Genomic DNA, 10,764 nt, shown 5'->3' with positions numbered 1-10,764 from the left:
TAAAATCTTAAAAAAAAAAAAAAAAGAGAGAGAAGCTTCAGACTTTTCCCCAAAGTGACCTCCACTGGCCACATGTGCATGAGCTGGCCACCCTGGTCTTTCTCATTCATGTGTCCTATGGCTTTGTTTTCCTGATGGATTCCATCACATCTTTTGTCCATTTTTCACCCGGCCTGCCGGCCTTTATATTATTAAGATGTAGGACTCCTTAGAGGTCCCAGGTCCCAGGCCTCTGCCAGACACAAGTTCTGCAGTTTTCCCACAGACTGTGGTTTGATGAGGAGACCTGTTAACTTTTGGTGGACTCCGCCATATTGGTTTTTCTTTTGTGGTTGTTTCTGTGACCTAAGAAGACCTTCCTGCCCTCAACTCATAAAAAAGCACTGTCCTACGTCACCTTCTAAAAGCATTATCGGGGGCACCTGGGGGGCTCAATGGGTGAAGTGTCTGCCTTCGGCTCAGGTCATGATCTCAGGGTCCTGGGATCCAGCCCCGGGTTGGGCTCCCTGCTCAGCAGGGAGCCTGCTTCTCCCTCTGCCTCTGCCCCTCCCCCTGCTCGTGCTTTCTCTCTCTGACAAATACATTAATAAAATCTTAATAAATAAATAAAAGCATTATGGGGGCACCTGGTGGTTTAGTTGGTTAACTGCTCTGACTTCGGCTCAAGTCATGATCCTGGCGTCCTGGGATCGAGTCCCACATCAGATTCCAAGTTCCATGCTCAGCAAGGAGCCGGCTTCTCCCTCTCCCCTCCCCCCAGCTCGTGATTTCTCTCTCACGCTCTCTCTCTCTAATAAATAAATCAAATCTTTAAAAAAATTGCTCTTCCCGTAAATGTTTCTGGGATAAATTGCTAGGTACCTGGCAATACCAACTTAATTATGTTACCAAAATTATTCTAGGTTGATAAGAGTATTCAGTATAAAAGAAAACCGTTAAATAATATATACATAAATATTTATATTACCTTAGTGATGGGAAATGTGTTTAACCATAAAGGCAAGGCATAAAATACAACAGGAAAATGTGTGCGTGTGTATATGTGTGTTTATATAGAGACAGAGTTACATGAAAAGCATAATTCTCTCATCAAAAAAAAAAAACAAACCCCACCCATGAGTGAAAGGACAATGCAAATGATGAAATGGGAAATCGTAGCCTACAGGAAAAGGTTTTTTATTTATTTATTTTATTTTATTAAGTCATCTCTACGCCCAACGTGGGGCTCGAACTCACGACCTAGAGATCAAGCGTTGCACATTCCAGCAACTCAGCCGGGCGCCCCAGGGGGACGTTTTTATATTGACATGCAGTGCTCTTACGGGTCCGTTGTAACAGTGGCAGACTTCTGCGACACTCCCACGGGGAGAGATGCACTTGGTGAGAAACTTCACGAGTAAGTGCGCGTGTGGGATGCGACAAGCTGAGAGTGGCCGTGGGGACAGTGATTTGGCTGGCTCAGGGCCAGCAGTGGGGGCTTGGGGAAGAGGCACACATTTGCTCCCAAGCGGGCCCAGCAGGTATACCAAGATTGTGTTTAAGACCTCAGAAAACTTTCAGAATGTTCCAGCATGAGTTCAGTAGTACCGCAGGCGATCAGACAAGGGACGCGAAGCCGCTGTTACGACCGTTGGAGCCAATGTAATGACGCGGGAAGATGCTGTCCTGAGCAACACGAAGAAGTAGTTATGGAACTGTTAGAGTTTCGTACAGTTTTGGAAAGCACACAGACGTGCGAGGAGGGGACTGGGGGACAGAGACCTCCCCGCTGCCGGAGCTGCCTTTCTGACGGCTGGCGTTTGGCTGCTTTTACTCACCTCTGTCCCATGTCAGGTGGATGGTCTGAGAGTGCTTCGTGTTGCCACAAGGAAAAGTCTCGTGTGCCCACACCACACCCTTTACCGGAACTCGGTGAGGGAGCCTCTGGCGTGGGTCTGGAAACACCTGAGGGGCAGGGGTCAGGGGTCAGGGACCGGGCTTCCTAGCCCAGGTCTGGGGACTGAGCCTGTCCTTTGTGCTGGGCACGGGTTCCAGCTGCCTGGGGGCGGGGGGTGGGTGTCCGCTCTGCTCTGCACCTGCCTGGGGGCCACGACTCCTCCCAGGGCACCTGCAAGTACGGCTGCAGGGCCCAGGGGCAAGGGGGCAGTGGGAAGAGAGGCCAGACCTGTGTGCATTCACAAGAGAGGCTCCTCGGAGAGCCCCCCTGCCTTGGGCCCGGCCGGCACCCACGGGGCAGCGAGGAAACGAATCCAGGGGCAGCGGGGAGTGGTTCTCGGCTCTCTAGTCTGGCGATGGCCTCCTTCTCTCTGGAGTCAGAACACCCATCCCCAGTGCAATGGTGCTCGCTCAGCGAAGCGGAAGGCTGGTAGTCAGACTTGGGGGACCCTGCTTGTCCCAGAAATCCCGAAGCCTGGAACCGATGGATGGTCCAGAACTCCAGCGCCCAACAGCGACAGGATTCCGCCCGTGGATGGCATTTTAAGCCTTCCTGCAGCCACGTTAGAAGGGTGAAGAGAGGGGCGCCGGGGTGGCGCAGTCAGTGCAGGGTCCGACTCTCGATTTCGGCTCAGGTCACGAACACAGTTTGGTGGGATGGAGCCCCGCATCTTAAATAAAAGGGGGGGGGTGAAGAGAAACAGGTGGAGTGGATTCTGATCATGTTTTATGCAACGCAATTTCAACACGTAACCAATGTAAACATGATTAAACATCCCCTTTTACCTTTTTTTGGTGCCGTCTCTGACACCCACTGTGTGTTTTCCACTTAGCGCACATCTCGGTCTGGACGTCCAGCGCCTTGGGGCCGCTCCAGGAGGCACAGCCACGGAGCTCGGGGCTCGGGGAGGCTGCGGGCACCCAGCACAGAGTTCAGGAGGGACGCGTGCGTGAGCCCAGAGCCCCCTGAGGCCTGGCCTCGGATCCCGTCTGGGAGGACCGGCGCCGCGCGAGGCCACCAGGGGGCGGGCGGGATGCCGTGCTGCTGCCACTGGCTTCTCCGTTTCCTCCTCAACCCGCACAAGCTGGGGGCCTCCCCTCCCTACAGCCCAGCCCCCCCCCGGGGGGGAGGGGCGGTCCTGAGTCCCACGCGGACTCCTGGAGGCGTCCTCCACCCCCGCCCAGCTCCCCTGCTAAAAGTCATGGACCTTTCCCGAATCACACTTAGCAGGTTGTTGGTAAATGCTGATGACCTAACTTAGAGGCCAGGCTCTAGGGCGGACCGACCGCTGGAGAGAAGAAGCCAGGCTGTGCCGACTCCTCCCACATCCGCCACCTTGGGCCCCATCTCACGATGGGACTCCAAGTACAGACTGAGAAATTATTCCAGATATTTTCAGAGCTGTTTGACACACTCCTGGTAATTAACAAAAATTCAGCCAAGGGGGCTTGAAGATCTAATCTGCTTTCTTGCAACAGGCAGCGTTCCCATCCAGCAATTAGGAAGGAGCTCCAAGGAGCTACAGGAAAGGGAAGGTATTTAGGGGCTGAGTGGGGGCAGAAAGAAGGAGATTATTAGCATCGTTTCAGGCAAGGTGGCGCTCCTCCGGGGAAGGGAAGGGGTTTATCTGCAGATTAGCGCCGAGCGCTGACAATGCAGGCCCAGATCAGCTGGGTAAAGTCACTTTTGGGGGGGCAAAACTGCATTTAGGGCACGTAGTGGGTACTGGAGTGCTGGCCTGGGGTTCAGCCTGGGTGGCTCCATGGGGGGCCTGCTGCGTTCAACACATCTCATCCGCTCCTCGCAACTAACCTCAAGGTGACCCTCATTTCTTAACCGGGGGAAATTACCTCTTTCTGCCCAAGACCCTAGGGAGACAGGAAGGGAGATAAGACTTCCCTGAGGCTACCCTCAGTCTTGGAGCTCCCCGCTGGGAGGTGCCAAAGCCCTGCGTCTCCGAGGGAATCCAGAGCAGTTGATGTCAGCACAGGGAGGGACCACAGGCCTTCTCGTCCAGGGGAAGGGGCTGGTGTCTGGCAGGGGTTTCTCTCCGGTGGAGTGGGCCTGTGTGGGCGGCCCACAGTTCGCTTAGCCACTCGTTCATCGATGGTCACTAGGTTGCTTCCGCCTTTGGGCTGCTGTGAATAATGATATGAACGTGGGTGTGCAAATATCTCAATGTTTTGGGGTACGTACCTCAGAGTGGAATTGCTGGGTCACATGGTAACTTCTGCGGACACAGCACACTGCTGTCCACGGCGCCCCCCCAGTGCGCACTCCCGTCAGCAGGGTGCGAGGGTTCCACTTCCCCCACATCCTCGCGGACACCTGTTTTCCTTTTATAGTAACTGTCCCGACGGGTGTGGAAGGGCATGTCAGTGTGGTTTTGATTTGCATTTCCCTGATGAGCAGTGAGGCTGAACATCTTTTCATGAGCTCATTGGCCATTCGTAGTCTTCTTTGGAGAAATGTCTGTTCCAGTCCTCTGTCCATTTTTGAATCCGGTTGGCTGTTTCTCGGGTGTTGAATTTTAGTTGTTTACATACTCTGGATATTAATACCGTATCTGACACAGGATTTGCAAATATTTTCTCCCACTCTGTGAGCTGTCCTTTCCTTCTCTTGACGGTGCCCTTTGGTGCATAAAAGTTTTTTATTTTAAAGACGTGCGGCCAATCTGTTTTGTTTTGTGTGCAGGATTTTGTCTTCCTCAATCTGCTCTGAGCGTTCTGCACCCAGGGAAGAAGGCTGAGGCCCTGCTCGTTTCTTTAGAAGCCACATCGCTGGGTTGGGCACAGGCCCCTCCCAGCCTCCCCTCTGAAGCTGCTCGAACGAACGCTAGCTTCTCCCATCCCGTCCTCCATAAAGGATCCTATCATTGTTACTGTGTGCAGAGCGATACATTGAGAAGTGGTTATTTTATTTAAAGAGTTTATTTTGGGGGGGCACCTGGCAGGCTCAGTTGGTGCAGCATGTGACTCTTAATCTCAGGGTCTTGAGTTTGAGCCCCACACTGGGCGTAGAGCTTAGTTAAAAGAAAATAAAATCTATATTTATTTATTAAGTAGGCTCCACACCCAACACTGGGCTCGAACTCATGACCCTGAGATGAAGGGTCGCACATTCCATCAACTGAGCCCACCAGGGACCTCTGGATATTTTGTTTTGTTTTATTTTATTTTTTAAAGATTTTTATTCATTTGTTTGACAGAGAGAGAGAGAAAGAGAGAGAGAGAGCATGAGGCGGGGGAGAGGCAGAGGGAGAGGGAGAAGCAGACTCCTCACTGAGCAGAGAGCCCGATGTGGGACTCGACCCCAGGACACCAAGATCACGACCTGAGTCGAAGAAGACAGACACTTCACCAACTAAGCCACCCAGGTGCTCCTGGACATTTTAAATAAAAGGAGAAATCACCCACAGTTCTAGCCTGCCTGAATCAAGTGAACAAGATTGTTCATTTCCTGTGCTGCCTCCGAGTCCCATCGGTGCTTCCAGATGAACCCCACAACCAGCGTGGGGGTGTAGCTGAACCACCGGAGGCTCTGCCCAGACACAGACGTTGTTTCGAATCCTGATTTCATTTTCTCTCTGAGTAGCGGTGCCTGCTGGGTGTACCCCCTGCACATTGTGCTTTATTCGGGCTCGGCCAGTGAGGCTAAGCAGGACCAGACAGGTGGGTGCATGCCTCTGACCGCGGCCTGGCAGCGTGTCCTTCCCTCGAGACCCTCTCCCTTATGGGCACGTGTGTCCTCTGGAGGCCACTGACGACTCACGTCTCCTGCCCAGTCATTCCTTCAGCAAACACCTGCTGAGAGCCTGCTCCGTGGGGCGTCTGGGGGGCTCAGTCAGTTCAGTGTCTGCCTTTGGCTCCGGTCATGATCTTGGGGTCCTGGGATCAAGGCCCACATCGGGCTCCCTGCTCAGCGGGGAGTCTGCTTTTCTCTCCGCCTGCTGCTCCCCCTGCTTGTGCTCATTCTCTCTCTCTCTCTCTCTCTCAAATAAAAAAATAAAATCTTTAAAAGAAAAAAATCAAAAGAACCTGGTCTGGGTCAGACGCTGTGTTTTGGAGAGGAGCCGGACTGTGCAACAGGAGGTCAGCAATGGGGGAGGCTGGCGGCCCGCTGTGGGGTATGAGCCCAATTGCAGAGGCCCCAGGACAGAGGCGGGGCCAGAGACTGACGGGACACAACAAAGTGGGACCCTTATGAGAAGCAGGCTGTTGAGGCTCAGATCTGAGGGCTCTCCTTGGGGCATCTCTGCTCTGAGATTTCTCCCCCAACCAGCTGAGGCTCCCAGGGAGGGGAGGCCAACCCTGCCTTCCACTGGAAAGCCCAGAGGTCACTGCTGTGAGCCCACCCGCCACGGTCACACAGCAGGCTGCCAGGGACCTGGCTCTAAGACCTATGCCGGCATGGTCCTGGCTTTTCCCAGGAACCTGCTTGCATTCTTTGGCGAGGCTCATGTCCTACCCCCGAAGGGGAACCCATGGAAGGATCTTGCACGTGAAGAACCTTCTCAGGTGGAAGAAAGAGCCGTGACCTGCTGTGGGAACCTTGAGGGCTGCTGGCTGCTTGGAGCAGAAGTGAGTTAGGAGAGGTACAGACAGGGGAACCCCTCTCACTGCCCCCTCAGTGGCAAAAGCTCCAGACCAGTGGGAGGTCTGCGCACAGTGGAGTTCCTGGCCCAGCAGATGTGGGCTCAGAACTGCACCGAGTTCCCAGAATTACCGCCAGCGAGGAGCCGTGTCGCCCAAATCCACATGTTCAAGCCCTAACATCCAGCACCTCGGAACAGGACTGTGTTTGGAGATGGGTCTTTAAGGAGGTGATTGAGGTAAAATGAGGGCACTAGGGTGGCCTTAATCCCATGGGACTGGCATCCTTATCAGAAGAGGCAGTCAGGACAATGGAGACACACCCGGAGGGATGATCACATGAGGACACCGGAGGAGAGGGCCACCCGTCTGCTCGGCCCAGGAGGGACCAGCCCTGCCAAGGCCTGGATCTTGGACCTCCAGCCTCCAGGACATGAGGAGTAAATTCCCATTGTTTAAGCCCTGCCCCCCCACCCCGCCCCTGCCCCAGTCTGGGGTATTTGCCTCGGTGGCCTGGTGGCCTGGGCAGACTGATTGACAGCCTCCCCTCTGTCTCTGCCGCTTCCACCCTCCCCAGGATGTATTCGTGGCCGCGCCTCTTCCTCGGCCTCCCTCCAAGCGGATGATGGAGGCCGTGCATCCTGCCCTTTGGACCAAGGTCACTTCCAGCACCCCGCCCTCTGGCTCTGTGCAGCCCCAGCCACTGTCCCCACAGTCCCCACGTCCCGGATTCACTGGCTCTTCCCCAGGAGTTTCTGAGCACCCTGGCTGGTGCTAAACCATCCGAGACGTGCGGGACTGAGCCCCGTGTGTGGGTCCCCAAGACGCAGGAGGAGCCTCTATCCGGTGTTCCCCGAAACGTTACAGTTTCCAAGCTCTTCAAACCCATATTTAGAGGAAAACGAAGATCTCAAGTTTTGGGGAAGCGGGTTCAGAGAGGAACCGCACACGTGGAGGTTAGTTTGGGAAGGCAGATGTCCCCCTGCTGCCTTTGACCCCAGTGACCCAGCCCCGAGGATGTCCCGAGTGCAAAGAGCCGTTCATATGAGCACTGCCTGTACGAACCCCACAACTGCAAACAAGCCGAATCTCCAACGGCAGGACACGAACGCTACGTCAGCTCGCCGAAGTCGGTAATCACGAAGGCAGGATAAGAATATGGTGACGTGTTCGTGCAATAGGGTGAAGCAGGGGAAGCAGGAGGAAACAGTTTTGTTCTCGTGTGCTATGTATAACCACATGCTAATTACAACCAAATGAGAGACTTGCCAGGACTAGAAGGGAACCTGAAAAAGGAAAATGCTGGAAATCAGTGCACAGGGGCAGTAGGGTTGTGTGTGAAATTTTTTCATTTTTAAATTTCCTTCGATATTTTAGTGAGGTTTTCATCAATGATACTTTAAAAATACTGTCTTTCTAGCTTCTGAATTGAAACTTGGCTCAAACAAAGAAGCAACTCACTGGACAGGGCGTGAGGGTGGCGGCTGGCTGCTTCTCTCAGCGGGCAGGTGGGAAGATACAAATGGATTGGGAAGAGCGAGAGGGAAATACGGTCCCTGGACCCGGGAGTTTATCCTATTTGTGCTCTGAAGACAGAAGAGGGCCAGGTTTGGGCAACGAGAGCACATTCAAGGCTCTAGTCCATGGCTCTGACCCTCAGTGTCAGGCTCCATTTTGGGGTAAATTCAGCTGTGACAGGTGCCTCGGGAGCAGATGGCGTGGCCGAGCCTCCAACAGTGGGGACAGCAGGGCTGGACCTGGGGGGGCGGTGGTGGCTAGGGGCTGGTCTCAGCCACATGGAGTCTGAGATGGAGGCAGGAGGGCCAGCCAGAGCCACAGAGCACGTGAGGGCTTCTGACAGCAACAGAAGGACCAGCCAGGGGCAAATCGGTTTGAGCTCAGAGAGCCATCAGTGCCGGCAGGCAAGGTGTGAGGAGCCACTGGGACCCCCAGGGGAGGCAGGGGAGGTGACGGGGCAGGCTGGGCTGTGGGGACCCAGGCAGCCACAAGGCCTGGGAACTGTCCAGGGGGCCACGGCAGGGGTGGCGGACCTTCAACCAGACCCCAAGGCGCTGTGCACACAGAGGGGACCCCGGGCCCACTTTCCCATGCCAGGCAGCCCTCAGCTCCCAGCGCAGTGTGTTTGGAAGGCTGGAAACTTCCCCGGGCCCATTCTCTACTCCTGCTCCGCCCTGCTGGGACTGCCCCACGCTGCCTAATAAACTCACGCTCTCTTTACTCCCCATTCAAACCCACCAGCCTCTAGACTCCTGGGAGTGACCCGGGGATCTTGGCCAGCTCAGTTAGAATCCGGGGGGGCTTCACACCGGACCAATGCCATCAGAACATGAGGGCTGCTGGACTGGGGTGCGGGGCCGGGCGGACAGCCGGGGACACACTGCAGTGTTTGCTGCGTCCTGGTAAATCAGCGCACAGGCCGCCACTAAGATCGCCCTGAAGAAGGCAAAGACGAGCTGCAGACGGGAGAAGACGAAGCCAGTGTGCTTGCAGGGAAGACACGCACAGAGCTCCCCGCCTGCCGGACACGTGGGCTAGAGCCGTCAACAGGCCGATCCCCAACAGCAAGCTATGGCCACTCACGGGCCAAACAGCTAGGGAAACGGCCTCTGGGTGTTCACCTAAGCCAAACCCCACCCGTGTGCCTCGGAAAACAAGTTCCAGAGTCCCCCGGCGTGTTGGTGACAGCAGCCATGACCCTGATGCCGCGGGCTGGTGGTATTTCCCCATAGTGTATTATACAGCAGTGAACACGTTTCATTCCAGCTAGACAAAGAAGTGTGTGTGAGTCTTCACACCGTGATGGGGAGTGAAGCTTGGCTGGGCCCCGGCACCCAGATATTTGGTCAAACACCAATCCAGATGTCAGGGTGAAGGTATGGTTTAGGTGAGATCAACATTTACAGCAGGGGACTCTGGTTAAAGCAGATCACGCTCCATCACGTGGGTGGGCCTTGTCCAATCAGTTGAAGGCCTGAAGAGAAAAACGACTGAAGTCCCCTGGGACACAAGGAAATTCTGCCTCCAGGCAGCCTTCAGACTCAAGATGCAACGTCAGCTCCTCCCTGGGTCCCCTGCTGCCGCTGGTGCCCACAACAGTATGAGCAATTCCTTAAAATAAATGTCTCCCTCACTCTCTCATGCTCTGTGTACACACACACACACACACACACACACACACACAGGCACACCTCATTTAATTTCACTTTGCTTTATTGTGTTTCACAGATGTTGCTTTTTTTTTTTTTTTAACAAATGTTAGAATTATGGCAAACCTGGGTCGAGCATGTCTGTGGGCACCACTGTTCCAGCAGGATTTGCTCATTTCAAGTCTGCATCCCATTTTGGTGATTCTCATAAGATTTCAAGCTTTTTCATTACTATTTTATCCGTTACGGTGATCTAAGCTCGGATAATTAGCTTACTTCAGCAACAAAGGATGTTTTAATTAAGGCACGTATGTTCTTTCTAAACGTCGTGCTACTGCCCACAGAAAATACAGGGTAAATCTAATTTTTATATGCACTGGAAACCAAAATATTCATTTGACTCGCTTTATTGTGGTATTTGGTTCTTACAATAGGATTCTTTTATAAAGTTACAAAAATAAAAATAAACGATTTTTTTTATAATTTAGGATTTTAGAGATGGGGGACAGACTCTAGGAGAAATAAAGAACAGATTTAAGTTATCAATGTCTTAGTTCTTGAAATAGATGGTAATTCAAGAGCTTTTATTACAATAGTCTTTTAACTTTATTTTTTTTTAAAGATTTTATTTATTTGAGAGAGAGAGAATGAGCAGGGAGGAGGAGCAGAGGGAGAGAGAGGGAGAAGCAGACTCCCCACTGAGCAGGGAGCCCCATGTGGGACTCGATCCCGGACCTGGAAATCATGACCTGAGCTGACAGCAGTCGCTTAACTGACTGAGCCACCCAGGGACCCCTACACTAGTCTTTTTAAAGGTTTTATTTATTTGACAGAGAGAGAGAGAGAGAGAGAGCGCATGCACATGAGCAGGGGGAGGGAAAGAGGGAGAGGGAGAAGCAGGCTCCCTGCAGAGACATCAGTGTCTATTTTCCCTACACAAACTTTTTAAAAAAATATTTTATTTGAGGGGCGCCTGGGTGGCGCAGTCATTAAGTGTCTGCCTTCAGCTCAGGGTGTGATCCCAGAGTTCTGGGATCGAGCCCCATATCGGGCTTCTCCACTAGGA

General features: G+C 53.4%; 1 long non-coding RNA gene across 4 annotated transcripts; it reads right to left on the bottom strand.

Moving 5' to 3' along the window:
* Positions 1 to 1,163: 1,163 nt before the first annotated feature.
* LOC103674565 lies at positions 1,164 to 4,522 on the bottom strand. Of its 4 annotated transcripts, none has more exons than XR_005838650.1 (4): positions 2,722 to 4,522; positions 2,165 to 2,606; positions 1,818 to 1,944; positions 1,164 to 1,665 (listed from the first exon to the last, which is right to left on the bottom strand). It is a non-coding gene; the product is annotated as an uncharacterized LOC103674565 (long non-coding RNA). The 4 variants fall into 4 exon arrangements; XR_005838651.1 differs by having other exon boundaries at positions 1,818 to 2,606; positions 2,722 to 2,846; positions 3,787 to 4,522; XR_005838652.1 differs by having other exon boundaries at positions 1,818 to 2,606; positions 2,722 to 2,846; positions 4,133 to 4,522.
* Between the last annotated feature and the right edge of the window lie 6,242 nt (positions 4,523 to 10,764).

Source organism: Ursus maritimus, unplaced genomic scaffold (genome assembly GCF_017311325.1).
Source record: "Ursus maritimus isolate PB19 unplaced genomic scaffold, ASM1731132v1 scaffold_3, whole genome shotgun sequence".
In the NCBI taxonomy this organism is placed as follows: Eukaryota; Metazoa; Chordata; class Mammalia; order Carnivora; family Ursidae; genus Ursus; species Ursus maritimus.
This window is presented reverse-complemented; position numbering and strand designations above follow the sequence as displayed.